The sequence below is a fragment of the Pinus tabuliformis genome, chromosome J (assembly GCF_031772625.1).
Source record: "Pinus tabuliformis cultivar Carrire ecotype Pingquan chromosome J, CPIR1, whole genome shotgun sequence".
Taxonomy (NCBI): Eukaryota; Viridiplantae; Streptophyta; class Pinopsida; order Pinales; family Pinaceae; genus Pinus; species Pinus tabuliformis.
This window is the reverse complement of record NC_142295.1, coordinates 813,993,291-814,010,080: the sequence shown is the minus strand read 5'-3', so window position 1 is coordinate 814,010,080 and position 16,790 is coordinate 813,993,291. Positions and strand designations below refer to the sequence as shown.

The 16,790-nt window shown below is 38.2% G+C and overlaps 2 pseudogenes; both read left to right on the top strand.

Moving 5' to 3' along the window:
• Positions 1-10,022: 10,022 nt before the first annotated feature.
• LOC149229191 (putative gamma-glutamyl hydrolase 3 pseudogene) lies at positions 10,023-10,865 on the top strand (annotated as a pseudogene).
• A 4,329-nt stretch (positions 10,866-15,194) lies between these two features.
• Positions 15,195-16,037, top strand: LOC149229190 (putative gamma-glutamyl hydrolase 3 pseudogene; annotated as a pseudogene).
• The last annotated feature ends 753 nt before the right edge of the window (positions 16,038-16,790 follow it).

The following is a 16,790-nucleotide window of genomic DNA, read 5'->3' as shown; positions in this document are numbered from 1 at the left end:
GCTGATCATGGTTCATGTCGAATTGTTGCTTCACCCATCACTACACAAATTCAATGTTGTTCTCCTCCCTTTTCGCCCTTGAGAAGTTCCTAAGCAGTTTGTACAATACTAAGTTGTTCCAGCCATGCAACTATTCTCCTCCACTTCTCTCTCAGAACTCTAAATGGGGATGCAATGCTCCAACAATGGGTAAATGGTAGGGTGACGCAGGAAATAATTTCAAATTAGGATTTGCAATCAGGATTCGTACTGTGCAGTAATGTTTCCTTATTAATGGTAAGTTATGGGTGCTCTAGTCTAAGGTGCAATTCCTTTTTCTGGCATGATCGATAATTAAATCACAATGATTACAACATCATCATGCTTTGGTTGTGGTTTTTAAATGCTCACAGGTCATGCAAATGTCATGTCATCATGTAATTTGTCGCCCCATCTTAAATGTGACTGCCGACCTCGGTCATCAAAAGGGATATTGCATTAGATTGCCATAATTACTAAATAAAAGAGGATAGTGATATTACCATTTTATGTTGTACCTAGTGTAACGTGGAGAGAAGACATTGTTGATCAGCTACATGAATTTAATTCCAGCAGTCAAGGAAATTGCTTCTCGAATCATGGTGATGCATGTTGTGTGTCATAGTAAATAATTTACTTGGATTATTTCTAGAAGTCGTCGGATGTTACAGATTTAACAACCAAGTGGACAATTATGTTTTATTGATCTCCACAAAAGATAAAAGAAAAAAATAAAGTCGTGTAACATAATTATTGTAGGATATACTTGAAATAACAAATGTTGTTCCAGAGTGTGTAACAGTTTCCACAGAGTGGTTTCCAACTGCTCCAGAAATCGTCTTTCTGCACCTCAAAAAGGTTTTCACATCCAGATTGTTTTATTTCCTTATTTATTTATTTATTATGTTTTTTTTAGGGAGTGTAATAGCTGCAAAAAGAGGTTGTTTTCATCTATTACACTTATTGAAAAGTTAAAATTTTGGTAGCAAAGGGGGATTTTCCCCTACTCCTATAAGATGAAGATTCTAATTCATGACAATGTTAACAAATGAATCCCTTGAGGAAGGTTTATGATATAACCAAAGACAATGCCCATTTGCAAGAAATGGTGTCCTCGCACTATCAATGGTAACAGGATTCACAGTCCCTTTGTCAAAGACTACATCTACCTCATAGGGACCTAGCCATCAGGTGTAGAGCTTACCCTTTTATTCCTTGAATCCTGAATCATATAAGAGATCCCAATCTCCTTTCTGGAACTTCTTATTCTTGATGAACCTGTGATTCCACTTAGGTCTCTGTGGCTAGATAATGTTTGTTTGCTGGACAACGGCTAACCGTTTCTCCTCCAATTCATTGAGCTAGTTCAACCTTTTCTTTTGTGTTGTAGCCAAATCTAAATTCACCTGCAATGTTGTTCTCAATGTCTCTATTTTGAACTCAATAGGGAATAAGGGACTTTTACCATACACAAGTTCATATGGTAAGAATCTCATGGTATTCCACCACATAGCTCCGTGTGCCCAAAAAACATTTGGAAGTTTATCATCCCAATTCCTTTGGTTACTAACCACGGTCATGGTAAGAATCCCCTCAATAACTTTGTTGGTGCTTTCCACTTAGCCATTCACTTGTGGATGATAAGGTGTTGTGATTCTATGATAGAATTTATATTTTTCAACCAACTTTTGGATCATATGTGATGTAAACTGGGGCCCTCCATCTATGACTATCTCCCTTGGTATACAAAAACAGACAAAGATGTCAGAAAATAGGAAGTATGTAACAACATACTCTGTGGCTCTGGTTAATGATTTTGCCTCAACCCATTTGTGACATAGTCGGTGTAGACCAAAATGTAGGATTTCTATCAAGATGAAGGATTAATTGGTCCCACAAAATCCAAGGCGCATTTCTCAAAAGGTTCTAAGATGATTTGAGGCTGTAATGACATCTCATCTAATTGCAGAGGTTGGCCCATTCTTTGGAAACTATCACATCCTTTCATGAACTTCTTGGCATCATGAAATATTGTTGGCCAATAATACACTGTCGAAAGGACTTTGTATCTTGTCTACTTGTTATCGAAGTGCCCTCCACAAAGTTCCTCATGACATGCCTTAAGGATGTCAAAGATATCATCTTCCATAACACAACGCTTGATCTAGAAATCTCGTCCAATGTGATAGAGAATCCCATCTATCCAGGTATAGGTAGCACTCTATTGTATGATCTTTCTCTTCTCCTTGGAGGAAAAATATTGTGGGAACTTCCCTACAGCAAGATAATTGGCTATATCTTCATACCTTGGTGAGTAAGTAGAAATTGTGAAGAGATAATCATCAGGGAAAGAATCCTCAGTAGGAATGCAATTGTCGTCAATAGTTAACCTAGAAAGGAAATCATCTACTACATTATATTTTCCAGGTTTTTTGACAATTGCGATATCAAATTCCTATAACAACAATAACAACCTGTAATTATACCATTGGAAATTAACTTATTCATTAAAAAATGAATGGCATAGTGGCTAGTTTGTACAAATACTTGCTACCCAGTGATATCATGTCAAAATTTATTGATGGTGTGCACTACTGCTAAGAATTTCTTCTTAGTCACTGTGTAATTGAGCTGAGCTAGAGTCAAGTTATTGCTTATGTAGTAAATGGCATAAGGTTTCCTATCCTCCAGTTGGCCCAAAACAACACTTATAGTAATATCAGATGCATTTGTAGCAATATGAAATGGCAGTTCCAAATTAGGTCCACATAAACTGAAGTTGTTGATACGCAAAATTTTAGCTTCAAAAAGGCCTGTCACACTTTCCTGTCCACAAAAAGTCAACATCTTTCATGAGAAAAGAAAATAATGGCGATGCAAGGTTTGAAAATTTCTCTATAAACCTTCTGTAATGCACTGCATGTCCAAGAGTGAGGAGCGGTAGGGAAGGATTTGATTCAAGCTCAAATTCATCCCACTAGGGATTATACAAATCCATGCTTTGTTTTTGGGGGTAAAGATTAAGGTTCTTTCTAGCCTGGCCATCCGACATCACCATATATCTAGACCTGCATCTTATATATGCATCTACAATGGCCAACCAAGGTCTTCCTAGGATTAAAGGATTTCCCCCTAAGTTGGATTTGGGTTGTAATATATGAAAGTCAGTGGGATACCTCCAGGAATCTATTGTGATTACTATGTCTTCTAACACCCCCTCAGGTTTAACACAGGACCTATATGATAGTTCAAGTATATTAGGAGTATGTTTAAGCCCATGTACCCCCAGGGTGGTAAATAGGTCCTTTGTCATCACAGTAATGGCAGCCCCAAGATCAATCAATGTGTTAGTTATGGGATGGTCATTAATGTAGATAGTAACTGTAGCATTTCCCAAATCAATACATTTGGTTAGAAGAGGCTGAGCAGACATTAGTTCAGATAATTTTCCCATCACGTGTATAGTAGCTGGGTCCTTAGGCTTCCTTTCAGGTTTCTTAATGCATAGATCTTATACTATTTTAGTATAACTAGGTACTTCTTTAAGATATTGTAGCAGAGGAATTCGTACACGCAGATTTTTCAACTCCCTAAGAAAATCAAATTCAGGTTGTGAGGTCATTCCAGTGTTAGTTAATCTTTGAGGATACATAGGATTCTAAGTTATAACAGTTAAGTCGGCTACTACAGGTGTATCAACCTTACCCGAGTTGGTGGTTATAGGAATATCAGTTCTTCTCGGGTTGGTTGTTACAGATGTAACAGTTTGCTCTGTATTGTCTATTATAGGTATAACATCCACCTTAATATCTACTCTACCTCCTCTAGAAGGTTCAGATTCCTCCTCGGTAAGGATAGGGTAGTGATTTGGTTTAATTACCCTACCCGACTGTAGTTGAATTTCATTAAGTCTCACGAGAGTAATAAGGTAAGTCTGGAAGGTAGTCAGAGTCTTTATGCTATGGGCTACTTTATTATTCGGGTTAGGGTTAAGTTTCACAGGTATTTGTGTTCGTACAGGTCGGAGTTTGGAAGGGGGTCAATTGTAGTTGTTGGTGCATTGGTAATCTAGGTGGAGCTGTATTCTAGGCATTCCCCCTCCAGTTCTGATTCCAAGGGTATGATTGAGATGGACGATATTGAATAGAGGGAGAGGGGGACCACTAGTTCCAGGAAGAAGGAAACTATGATAGAGAAGGAGCATAATATTTCCATGGATATTGCTGAGTGTTATATGCATTTTTCCATGAATTAAAAGAAGAAAAATATTGGGACATACCTAAAGGTCATGGCTGACATGGTCTCCTAGCTGCAATGAAATAAGAGGACTGAAATTCTTCACTCAATTCTTTAAGTACTAATTTCAGTCTGGGAAGCTCTGTACATTTACCTGTAGAATGTTCCATCTCACAAATATTGCACAAGTTGATGCTACTCATTTCACACTCCCTCAAGGGATGTTTCTTCTAGAAATTTAGATAGAATACAACCAGAGGTGTATCAACTTTTTCTTGTGTCTTCTTGATCTGTGTTGTTGATCTATACTCTGGTTACTCCTCCACTTGCATATTTTTATATTCGGGCAGAGGCATCTCGGATTGTGCTTCTTCCCTTAGACGATCCTCTAAAGCATCTTAGACAGAGCTTTATAATTTCAGCAAATGGGTCCTAAGATATGTCCCCTTTTCCTAGTAGATTCAGGGTATCAAGGATCTCATCCCTCATTCCTCTTAAAAAAATTTAGTTTTTGATGTCCCCCTTCAGTTTCCCCTTGTCCCTCAATCCTAAATTTTGGGTTACTAGCTTCCCCCTATTATTCCTATATTGGATGCTTAATCTTGGGAGTATTATCGCTACCTTTAGAATGGTATGGTCCCGAGATAGAGGAATCAGAGGTTTTTATCCTTGTTATGGGAGTAATATTTTTTTGTGGCCATGTTTTCCTTACATCCCTTTGAGAACTTGATTTTTCTTTTTCTGCCTTTGAGATCAGTTCCTGGATAAATGTTTTCCTTCCCAAATCTACACTCTTCCTTTTCCTTTTATGACCCATTTTTCCTATGACTAATTAAAGTGGGGGGGTATTTTTGGTATTTATATAATTCCTATAGTTGCACACATGGACCCAATGTGTATTAATTCACACCCTAACTATCTTAGTCTTCAACAGTGGTGAGCCTGCCCATGTACGTTAGAGCGATGTGCAGGTTCTTACCTCCCGTCTTACCGCACAGCAACTGAAGAGTTGAAGACATGCTTCAAAAACACCAAAATTCCACACCCTAAGTTCACTAGTGATCACAATGATGAGGCCACCCAGGTATGTTACAGTGATGTGTAGGTTCTTACCTCTCATCTTACCTCCTAGCAATTCTGTACTAGGAACACTCTATCATCAAACAAACAACTTGGTTGACTGTATCATCAATTGCCATCCCCAACAATGACACCAAAATGTAGTCTTATTTTAATCAATCCTAATTTACCAATACTGTAGCCATTTAGTTGTCAACCTAGGGTAGGTCTTGCTATTTCAATGGAGCTTTCGCTATCTATGTCAATACACTACAACCAAGAATGAAAATAGAAAGAAACAGTAAAGAATGTCGTTGAATAAATTGTAGAAATTAAATCATTCATGCATAAATTAAAACGCTTTACATAAATGAAATCACACTTCACAATTACGAGAGCAAGAGCATGCTACACACTGAACTAATAACTACACCATCTAGTCAACTAGCATTTTGTTTAATCAAACCAGTGTAACAACATAATATAATTCTGGAACTGAAGCGGATATACTCTACAATTTATATAAAAACAACAAAAAACCATACAAGAATAAAATAACAATAATATATAGCTACTTCTACCGTTGCAGTCCTTGATAAAGAGGAGGTCCATTCCTCCCTAGCAAGGGCATAGGAATCAACATGAGATTAGTTAAAGAATCATATGAGTAACAACATCACCGTAGTGCCTTCAATATTAAAAATGATTAAAATTTACAAGATCAGAGTAACAATGATTTCTCTATACCATCCCGGTACATTAGAAATTGAGTTTCTTTTATAGTTATTACATACCCAAAATTAGGAATAGATCAGTCATGAGAATATCACAATTCTCATGCTCATTATAAAAATAGACATCGTTATAACATGTTCCTGAATACAAATCATATACATATACATCGATTAAGATCACAAATTTTTCGATATGTTACTTATAAATAAACAATTCATAACGTTTGACAGTTGTTGTGTGGAATAGTACCCACGAATTTGCTAGCTACGGTGCAACAATGTCCTGCAGTCAAATGATGGTTTGGGATGTAACAACAATCACTGGGTAACAACATCTAGTGTGTAACAACAATCTGTAAAAACATACAAGGTGTAACAACAATCTCCTCTACCCTGCTCTAAAACTGATCAACACAGCTTGTTCACTCCATAACCTCGTTCTTGCAAGCAACACCTGAAAAAGGGAACAGGATCGAAAATACTTCTCCAATGTTTACCCCAGTTAGCCACAAAAAGGAATATTGTATCATTATATTCAGAAAAACATGGAAAAATAACATGATGGCGAAATAGGCTATATAGATGAGAAAAAGGTTGATTAACACGTGAATTTTCATTGGCCTAGAGGGAAAGAGGATCAAAACTGGGGAAATAAAATGTAGGAAATAGGTATAAAAATGTCACCCAACACTCATACCTAAAAAAGAAAACTTCGAACTGGTTCCAAGACATTGTACACAAATTCCATGGAGGTTAGAGTCTGCTTCCAACTACACACCATCATGCAGTTTGGGGACATCATTACATCATATCAAGGTTGGCACCAATATGTGACCAAGAAGCAAAAGGTAGAGGTTATAAGTTAGATTTCTCCCAAACTAAAGCATTGTAGTGTTGTTTATTGTTAAGTTGTCAATTTGTCTCTACCCTATTTTTTCTTATACTGGTACAATTGTAAAATGTAATATTATTTGTAATTATGTTTTAAGTGAAATTTGAAGTGTCAATTTTGAAATATGAAGGGTCATCGTGTAACGTAATGAGTCATTTTTGGAATGAAGTCGAAGAGTCATAAGGGTAATCCAAAGGTTACAAATGAGAGTTGAAGACTTACCCCCTCTTGTTATAAATAGAAACTCATAGCTCATGTAAGGGGATTTTGGTAGCCAATATTTTGTCTAGGCTTAGGCTTAGAAAGAGCTTGGGAGTATTGTTAAGAGCCTTGGCTTCTCCGTAGCATAGAGAAAATATAATTATTTGGAGGATCAGGTGTTCTTCACTTTAATGTTCCACTATTGGGGCTATTGGTTTGTCAATGGTGTATGTATGAATGGAACATTCACTTATAATAATAAAATCAGAGATATCACACTTTCATTCATATGTTATGAATATATTAGGACTATTCCTATTTTATTTTCAATGTATGTTAGTCAACTTACACTTATGCTTATGAAATATTTCGTTTGCATTTGCATGAACATTTTTTAATGTGTGTTTTTGTATTAATTTAGCAGTTTAACTTGTGGATTATTATGCATCTTAGACTATGATGTCATTATGATCGTGTGTTCCTTTCAAGATACATACTATTACAGGATTCTAAGAGTTAACTTCCTTTCCCCTTCATGTGTTGACAACTACGTGCATCACACTTGAATCTCTACAGGCTCACACACTTTATCCCACCCAAAGTTATCATACATCACTCTGCACATTTTAATAGTCAAGGCATAAAATTACCACCCACTCTTGGGACTCCTACTCCAAATGGTACGAGGTCTGGTTGGGACTTCATATCAGGGAAATCCGTTGAACGTTGGTAGGTCCAGCACCATCAATATAATACCAAGCCTGAGGGACTTACTTGCAACCATACAAGGCCTTTTTAAGCTTGCAAACATAATTAGGCTTATCGGTCAATTGAAAACCATCTATTTGTTGAATGTAAAGTTCTTCCTATAATTATCCATTTAGAAAGACATATTTCACATCCATTTTATATATTTTGAACTTATTGAAATAGGAAAATTCCAAAAACATTGTAATTGCCTCTAATCTAGCAACAAGAGAAAAAAATTTGTCAAAACCCATACCTTCTGTTATCACTGAAAAGTCTGTTGTAAAAAAATTTTTAGCCTAGCTTAAAGACAGGGTGTTTTCGCAGCGCATAAATCCGTTAGCAGTTTCGCAGCGCCATCTGTTTTAGTGATTTCGTAGCGAAAACACTGACCTTGCACTGGCTGCGCTGCGAAATTGGGAAATGACAGATATTTAAGGTGAATTGATGGAAACACTGCAGGAAACGAGGTTTATCAAACTGTTATATGTGGGCCTGTACTCCATTGAAGGAAGAGGATGATATGGTTCGTTTGCAATATGCATATTCTCATTGTTGTCACTTCATTGTTTCTGGCAAACGCTGGGGCTATAGCTTATGGGATTTCTGATTATATTGTCACTTCATACTGAGGAGATCATGGGACCTGTATTATTCCTTGCAGACTTGCCATTGTCTGCATATGCTTTGAAGGGGAACATTCCAGTGGTAGTTTTACTTTGCGCTCACAGCTGTTGTGGCAGGTTCTCATGATCACTAACGGAGGTCCATCAAAACTCTGTTTCATACCCAAGTCTCAAAATCGTGGTCCTTTTTGAAACCAATGCTCGATCAGAATCGGTTTATGAGAAGGCTTCTTTTCGTCGACTTATTCCAAGTTAGATATCATTTTTGGGATTCAACTGCGTTAAGTAAGTCATTCAAAGTATGACCATTTCCATGAGAGGTAGTCGTAAAGTGACTAATTTCTCATGATTTTTGAATAGTTCACTTGGCACTCATTGCATCGGGTGATGCTCACAGGGGTGAAGAAGTGGGATTGAAACTAGTGAAATGTGGAGAACGAATCACATAGCATCAATCATCACTTCCGGGGCTTGCACCCGGTAACCAAGACTTCCCAGGAGGTCACCCATCCCAGAACTCCTCTGGCTCAAGCGCGCTTAACTGTGGAGTTTTTCCCCACAATCAAGCCCACTTAGCTTGCTACCCCATTTGCAAAACCTTAGCAAGTATTGTGCCTCATGAACCATTCAGGTAGAGATCCCTTGACTCTTTTTGAATTTAAGTATGGGGGATTTTCGCAGTGCATTATATTAGATATCATTTTTGGGATTCAACTGCGTTAAGTAAGTCATTCAAAGTATGACCATTTCCATGAGAGGTAGTCGTAAAGTGACTAATTTCTCATGATTTTTGAATAGTTCACTTGGCACTCATTGCATCGGGTGATGCTCACAAGGGTGAAGAAGTGGGATTGAAACTAGTGAAATGTGGAGAACGAATCACATAGCATCAATCATCACTTCCGGGGCTTGCACCCGGTAACCAGGACTTCCCAGGAGGTCACCCATCCCAGAACTCCTCTGGCCAATTTGTCGTTGCCTTGTGTCAATTGAAGGTTTTTACGAGTGAAAAAAGGATGAAGCGAAGAAGCAACTATTCTATATACATTTTCAAGATAAAAAGCCCCTTGTCTTTGCAGCTCTTTATGACACATGGCAAGATTCTGAAGGAGGAGTATTCTTTACATTTACTCTTTTGACTACACGTTCCTCTAAGGCGTTGGCGTGGCTTCATGATTGAATGCCTGTTATATTGGGGACAGAGGGCGCAATTGATGACTTGTGGAATGACCTTTCTGGCTTTACATTTGAAATAGTTACTCAGCTATACGAAAGGATTGTTGTGTCCCAGTACCAGCTTTCAAGAGGAGCCATGAAGGACCCCATGTTCATACAACTAATGAAGATGTTGTACATTATTGTGAGACAAGATGTCATTCTTGTGGTTATTTTTGCCGACTTCCGATCGATCACCCTGGTTTGCGTAACACAGTGCATGGCAATATGAGAAATGTTAAATTCATTTCAGAATCAGAGGAGATTGATATTGTTGGTAGAAGCCGAGAAGCGATGGCTATGGCCATGACTGTACTACTTGTGTGTCTTAGTCTTTTTATTCATGTCCTTAATGCAGAACAGTCTCTGCGTATCCGTCTGCCTTCATAAGATGATGCCATAATTCAGAAGATGCCAAAACCGAAAGGAATGGAGCTCGTGAAAAGCTCAGCACGGTATCTAATGCCTCATACATCGCAGCTTCTTATGTCAAATTCGTAGAATCGGGGGGTGCCAGGGTTGTTCCTTTAATCTACAACGAACCCACAGAAGTTCTCGAATAGAAATTTCAAGCAGTGAATGGTTTTCTTTTCACCGGCGGAAGCGCTAAAGATGGTCCTTATCATTAGACAGTTGAAAAGCCTTTTTGGAGAGCTCTAGAAGAAAATGATAATGGAGGATCCTTCCCTGTGTATGCCGTTTGCTTAGATTTTGAGATTCTTAGCATGATAGTTAGCAGGGATATTAACATTCTTGAAAGATTTGATGCTGTGAACCATCCATCAACCCTATCCTTTGAGAGTGACGCTGCGAAGAATGGTAGCATATTCAAATGGTTTCAGCCTCATATACTCAGTAAAATGACCTCAGAGCCTCGTCTTTTCCAGAATCAAGTGTTTGGGATATTTTATGTACAGTGGTTGGAGATTTTAATGGTGAGGATATCCAGTGACTGCTGTACAGTGGCATCCAGAGAAAAATACATTTGAATGGGAAATACTAACAATTCCTCACTCTGCAGATGAAATTCAAGTAACTCAAAGTGTTGCCAACTTTGTTATTAGTGAGGATCGAAAAGGCCGGGTTCATAGGTTTAACTGTGAGAGGTTGACAGAGCTTATATCTGCAATGATTTAGCAGAGTGAACAGGTTAAGGATCGGTTCTATGCAAAACATGAATCCCTTTTACACAGCTCTTGGCAGGTGATGGTTACAATAACCCATCAAATTGGCATTGATATAAACCTAGCTGCTTGCCATGAGTAGATGTTTCCCCAATACAATTTGTATCAGGTCTTGGTCCGAGAAAAGCTGCATCATTACAGAAGGCTATTTTAAGCGCAGAAGCGTATTTATTCTCATAGAGACTTATTGACCACCCTTGGAGCAATGAAGCGGTTTGTATTTATAAATGCTGCAGATTTCTTAAGGTTTAGAAGGACTCGACAGGCTGCCTATAGTAATCATGTCATGGATCCATTGGATGATACCAGAATTCATCCAGAGTCATATAACTTCGTTTTAGCTTCTTATGTCAGGAAACTATTGAAGCTCCAAGGATTCTTAATCTCTCGAGCAGTGAACACATTAGTGAATCTTATGGGGAGGATTTTATTTTCATTTTCAATGATTGGCATACATCACTTCATCCTTGTTACTTGAAGACAGTCAAATTTTAGGTTGAAGCTGTGTTTTATTTAAAAATTATACAGCAGTTTCGTAGCGCGCTACGAAACTGCTGTAGCTGCATGTTTCAGTTGAACCAGTTAATTATGTACATGTGACTGCAAATCTTTTTGAAAGTTCTGTGATCACACAGGTATATGGAAAAGGGTGGCCAGCACATCAAAGACGTGGCAGCCTGTGCTATTTTGAGTAATCAAAGATAAAAGGCACGCTTCTTTGGATTCAAATATGGTAAGGCGCATCAAAGACCGACAAACAGGGGCCTATGTTTCAGGGTAACAGAAATGTCATTAAAGACAAACATGGAGCATTAAAGGTTCATCACAGCCAAACTAAAAGAATCCATTGTCAGAGAATGAACCTGTTCTCTCATTTTCCTCGCAAGACCACCAGTTTGATTGTAATAAATGCTATTTCCAGCATGATGTAGAATTAGAGTTTTAATTGTTTTAGGAGTCCAGCGCTGTAAATGAATAGTCAGCTGTAATTATTAGTTAGTTAAAGGTTAATAGGTGTCATCATAGGTAGAATCGAGCTCCCCTCATGTTGGAGGAGGAAGCTCCAAGTAGTTAGGATCATATTCCTATATATATAGCTAGATCATCGATGTATTAGAGGTTGGAGATTTATAAAAGAAACAGAGTTTTTATATTGGCTAATGTAAAAGACTTTTGACAGTAATAGAAAGATTACTTTTTCTTCCCAAGATTCATCTTGTGTTCAAAGGCTCAGAATATATGTGGTTTGTCTTTATCCTTTCTGTTTTATAGCTCAATAGACATGCAATCACTCTGAATTCACCTAGTGCTCAGACTTCCTGTGTATGTTTATGAGTTGAGGTTCTTTTTGAGAAATGTTCTGAGTGTTTAAACATTATATGCCTTGGCTTCCATGATTGAGTAGTTAATAGTTTACTGCAGAGGTGTTTGACTACATGAGCCCAATGGAAGAAGTGTTATTTTGTTGTTCCAACCAGCTTATTTTCATGAACTGTTTGAAGAGTTAGCCATCTTTTCTTGTTATTAATTCATATCAAAAATCTGTGAGAGAGCCCTCTCTGACTAAGGAGGCTAAGCCTTAGTCTAAAGCCTGGTTTGAAATAGTTACATGAGATCTTTCTAAGTAGCAGCCCTTAGTACACGATTTTGTGATAACATTTTGGTGCGTCTGCTAGGAGCCTGAAGATTATTCTTTCCCGAAATTTAGAGGCTGAACTTCTGAAGGTAGCAGGAGCTCAGACATCTTTTTGAGGCTGCAAAACTACCTTGGCGACTCCACACATCAAATAAGAAGTTGGAAGGTGACTCCACTGCTAGAAGATCAGTAGCTTGATGAAGTTACAAGATGAGTTCCACTGCAAGAATGAATGCCAGGTATGCTCCTATGGATCGGTCTCATATCCCTGGTTTTCCAAATCCTATGCCAAAGGTTGATTGGTTAGATGATCTTCCAATATTCAAAGATGAAAAGAAGGATGATGCTGCTCTCCATTTGGTTAGATTTCATATGCATGTACGCAGTCTTAAGGTTCATTTCCCTGAAGATTGTCTCATGAGGATGTTTATGGCCACTCTAGAAGGAAAAGCATGGTCTTGGTATAAAAGTTTGGAAAATGGTTCATTATCTTCTCTTGCTGATTTTCATGATGTGTTCTGTGAAATGTATAAAGAATGTTATCCTTATTTGTTGCTGCTCAAAGACTGCTGTAGGCATTCTTTAAATCTTATTCAGTACTTGGAGGATTGTTATGGTGATGATGAATTTATGGATGAAGAAATTTTAGAGGCTCTCCATAACAATGCATTTCAGCACCAAGGAGAAAGTATATCATCTCAGGAAACGCATCATGAAGAGAAGCAGGAGTATACTTGTGAAAACCATGTTTTATCCTTAGATATTGATGTAGAGATGTAGCAGATTGGTCAGGCTTCAGATCATGATGAAGATGAAATTGATTGCACCCAGAAAGAAGAAATATTGGAGGAAATTTTCTATGACCCTCAGGCAGAGGAAAAACTTGCTCAATTTTGTAATTCCTTGCAGCAGCTTACTTCAAATGAGGATCATAATAGTGAGGAAAATTACATTGTTTGTGAGCATCATTCAAAAAGGCAGTTGGATAGCATATCAAATAAATTTGGTGTGGCTGAAGGTAAGTTTTCTAAAGATACAGAAAGTTTTGAGAATCAGCAAACTAACCATGTGTTTTTTGACCCTATAGCTGAATACATGGAAAAGATTTACTGTTCAGGCGGCTTCCAGTTATATTTTCATGTTGAAGAACAGTTACACCTCATGCTGCCTCGGTTACTTCAGTATCTGGCTTATTTTTGTTTCAAGCACAGCCAAAGGACTCAAATGTCAGATAAGATAAATGATTGGCTACATTGGAAATTTCACATTGATTGAGCTTAATGAAGTTTGAAATTGTTAGGGTAGGTAGGTAGAGGTAAATGCAAAATAAGCTCAAGGTCAACTGAGCATCTTTCAGTAGAAATAGCTTTCTTTCTCCTACAGTCATGCTGGTCAAGCAAATTTCTTTTTGTCAAATAAATTTTATAAGGCACTGGAACTGCAGGTTCTTAGTGCACCACAAGGGCACACTATCCCAAGTGGAGCCGCTGTTATCACTGAAAAGTCTGTTGTAAAATTTTTTTTAGCCTAGCTTAAAGACAGGGTGTTTTCGCAGCGCATAAATCTGTTAGCAGTTTCGCAGTGCCATCTGTTTTAGTGATTTCGTAGCGAAAACACTGACCTTGCACTGGCTGCGCTGCGAAATTGGGAAATGACAGATATTTAAGGTGAATTGATGGAAACACTGCAGGAAACGAGGTTTATCAAACTGTTATATGTGGGCCTGTACTCCATTGAAGGAAGAGGATGATATGGTTCGTTTGCAATATGCATATTCTCATTGTTGTCACTTCATTGTTTCTGGCAAACGTTGGGGCTATAGCTTATGGGATTTCTGATTATATTGTCACTTCATACTGAGGAGATCATGGGACCTGTATTATTCCTTGCAGACTTGCCGTTGTCTGCATATGCTTTGAAGGGGAACATTCCAGTGGTAGTTTTACTTTGCGCTCACAGCTGTTGTGGCAGGTTCTCATGATCACTAACGGAGGTCCATCAAAACTCTGTTTCATACCCAAGTCTCAAAATCGTGGTCCTTTTTGAAACCAATGCTCGATCAGAATCGGTTTATGAGAAGGCTTCTTTTCGTCGACTTATTCCAAGTTGTCGTTGCCTTGTGTCAATTGAAGGTTTTTATGAGTGAAAAAAGGATGAAGCGAAGAAGCAACTATTCTATATACATTTTCAAGATAAAAAGCCCCTTGTCTTTGCAGCTCTTTATGACACATGGCAAGATTCTGAAGGAGGAGTATTCTTTACATTTACTCTTTTGACTACACGTTCCTCTAAGGCGTTGGCATGGCTTCATGATTGAATGCCTGTTATATTGGGGACGGAGGGTGCAATTGATGACTTGTGGAATGACCTTTCTGGCTTTATATTTGAAATAGTAACTCAGCTATACGAAAGGATTGTTGTGTCCCAATACCAGCTTTCAAGAGGAGCCATGAAGGACCCCATGTTCATACAACTAATGAAGATGCTGTACATTATTGTGAGACAAGATGTCATTCTTGTGGCTATTTTTGCCGACTTCCGATCGATCACCCTGGTTTGCGTAACACAGTGCATGGCAATATGAGAAATGTTAAATTCATTTCAGAATCAGAGGTGATTGATATTGTTGGCAGAAGCCGAGAAGCGATGGCTATGGCCATGACTGTACTACTTGTGTGTCTTAGTATTTTTATTCATGTCCTTAATGCAGAACAGTCTCTGCGTATCCGTCTGCCTTCATAAGATGATGCCATAATTTAGAAGATGCCAAAACCGAAAGGAATGGAGCTCGTGAATAGCTCAGCACGGTATCTAATGCCTCATACATCGCGGCTTCTTATGTCAAATTCATAGAATCGGGGGGTGCCAGGGTTGTTCCTTTAATCTACAACGAACCCACAGAAGTTCTCGAATAGAAATTTCAAGCAGTGAATGGTTTTCTTTTCACCGGCGGAAGCGCTAAAGATGGTCCTTATCATTAGACAGTTGAAAAGCCTTTTTGGAGAGCTCTAGAAGAAAATGATAATGGAGGATCCTTCCCTGTGTATGCCGTTTTCTTAGATTTTGAGATTCTTAGCATGATAGTTAGCAGGGATATTAACATTCTTGAAAGATTTGAAGCTGTGAACCATCCATCAACCCTATCCTTTGAGAGTGACGCTGCGAAGAATGGTAGCATATTCAAATGGTTTCAGCCTCATATACTCAGTAAAATGACCTAAGAGCCTCGTCTTTTCCAGAATCAAGTGTTTGGGATATTTTATGTACAGTGGTTGGAGATTTTAATGGTGAGGATATCCAGTGACTGCTGTACAGTGGCATCCAGAGAAAAATACATTTGAATGGGAAATACTAACAATTCCTCACTCTGCAGATGAAATTCAAGTAACTCAAAGTGTTGCCAACTTTGTTATTAGTGAGGATCGAAAAGGCCGGGTTCATAGGTTTAGCTATGAGAGGTTGACAGAGCTTATATCTGCAATGATTTAGCAGAGTGAACAGGTTAAGGATCGGTTCTATGCAAAACATGAATCCCTTTTACACAGCTCTTGGCAGGTGATGGTTACAATAACCCATCAAATTGGCGTTGATATAAACCTGGCTGCTTGCCATGAGTAGATGTTTCCCCAATACAATTTGTATCAGGTCTTGGTCCGAGAAAAGCTGCATCATTACAGAAGGCTATTTTAAGGGCAGAAGCGTATTTATTCTCATAGAGACTTATTGACCACCCTTCGAGCAATGAAGCGGTTTGTATTTATAAATGCTGCAGATTTCTTAAGGTTTAGAAGGACTGGACAGGATGCCTATAGTAATCATGTCATGGATCCATTGGATGATACCAGAATTCATCCAGAGTCATATAACTTCGTTTTAGCTTCTTATGTCAGGCAGCTATTGAAGCTCCAAGGATTCTTAATCTCTCGAGCAGTGAACACATTAGTGAATCTTATGGGGAGGATTTTATTTTCATTTTCAATGATTGGCATACATCACTTCATCCTTGTTACTTGAAGACAGTCAAATTTTAGGTTGAAGCTGTGTTTTATTTAAAAATTATACAGCAGTTTCGTAGCGCGCTACGAAACTGCTGTAGCTGCATGTTTCAGTTGAACCAGTTAATTATGTACATGTGACTGCAAATCTTTTTGAAAGTTCTGTGATCACACAGGTATATGGAAAAGGGTGGCCAGCACATCAAAGACGTGGCAGCCTGTGCTATTTTGAGTAATCAAAGATAAA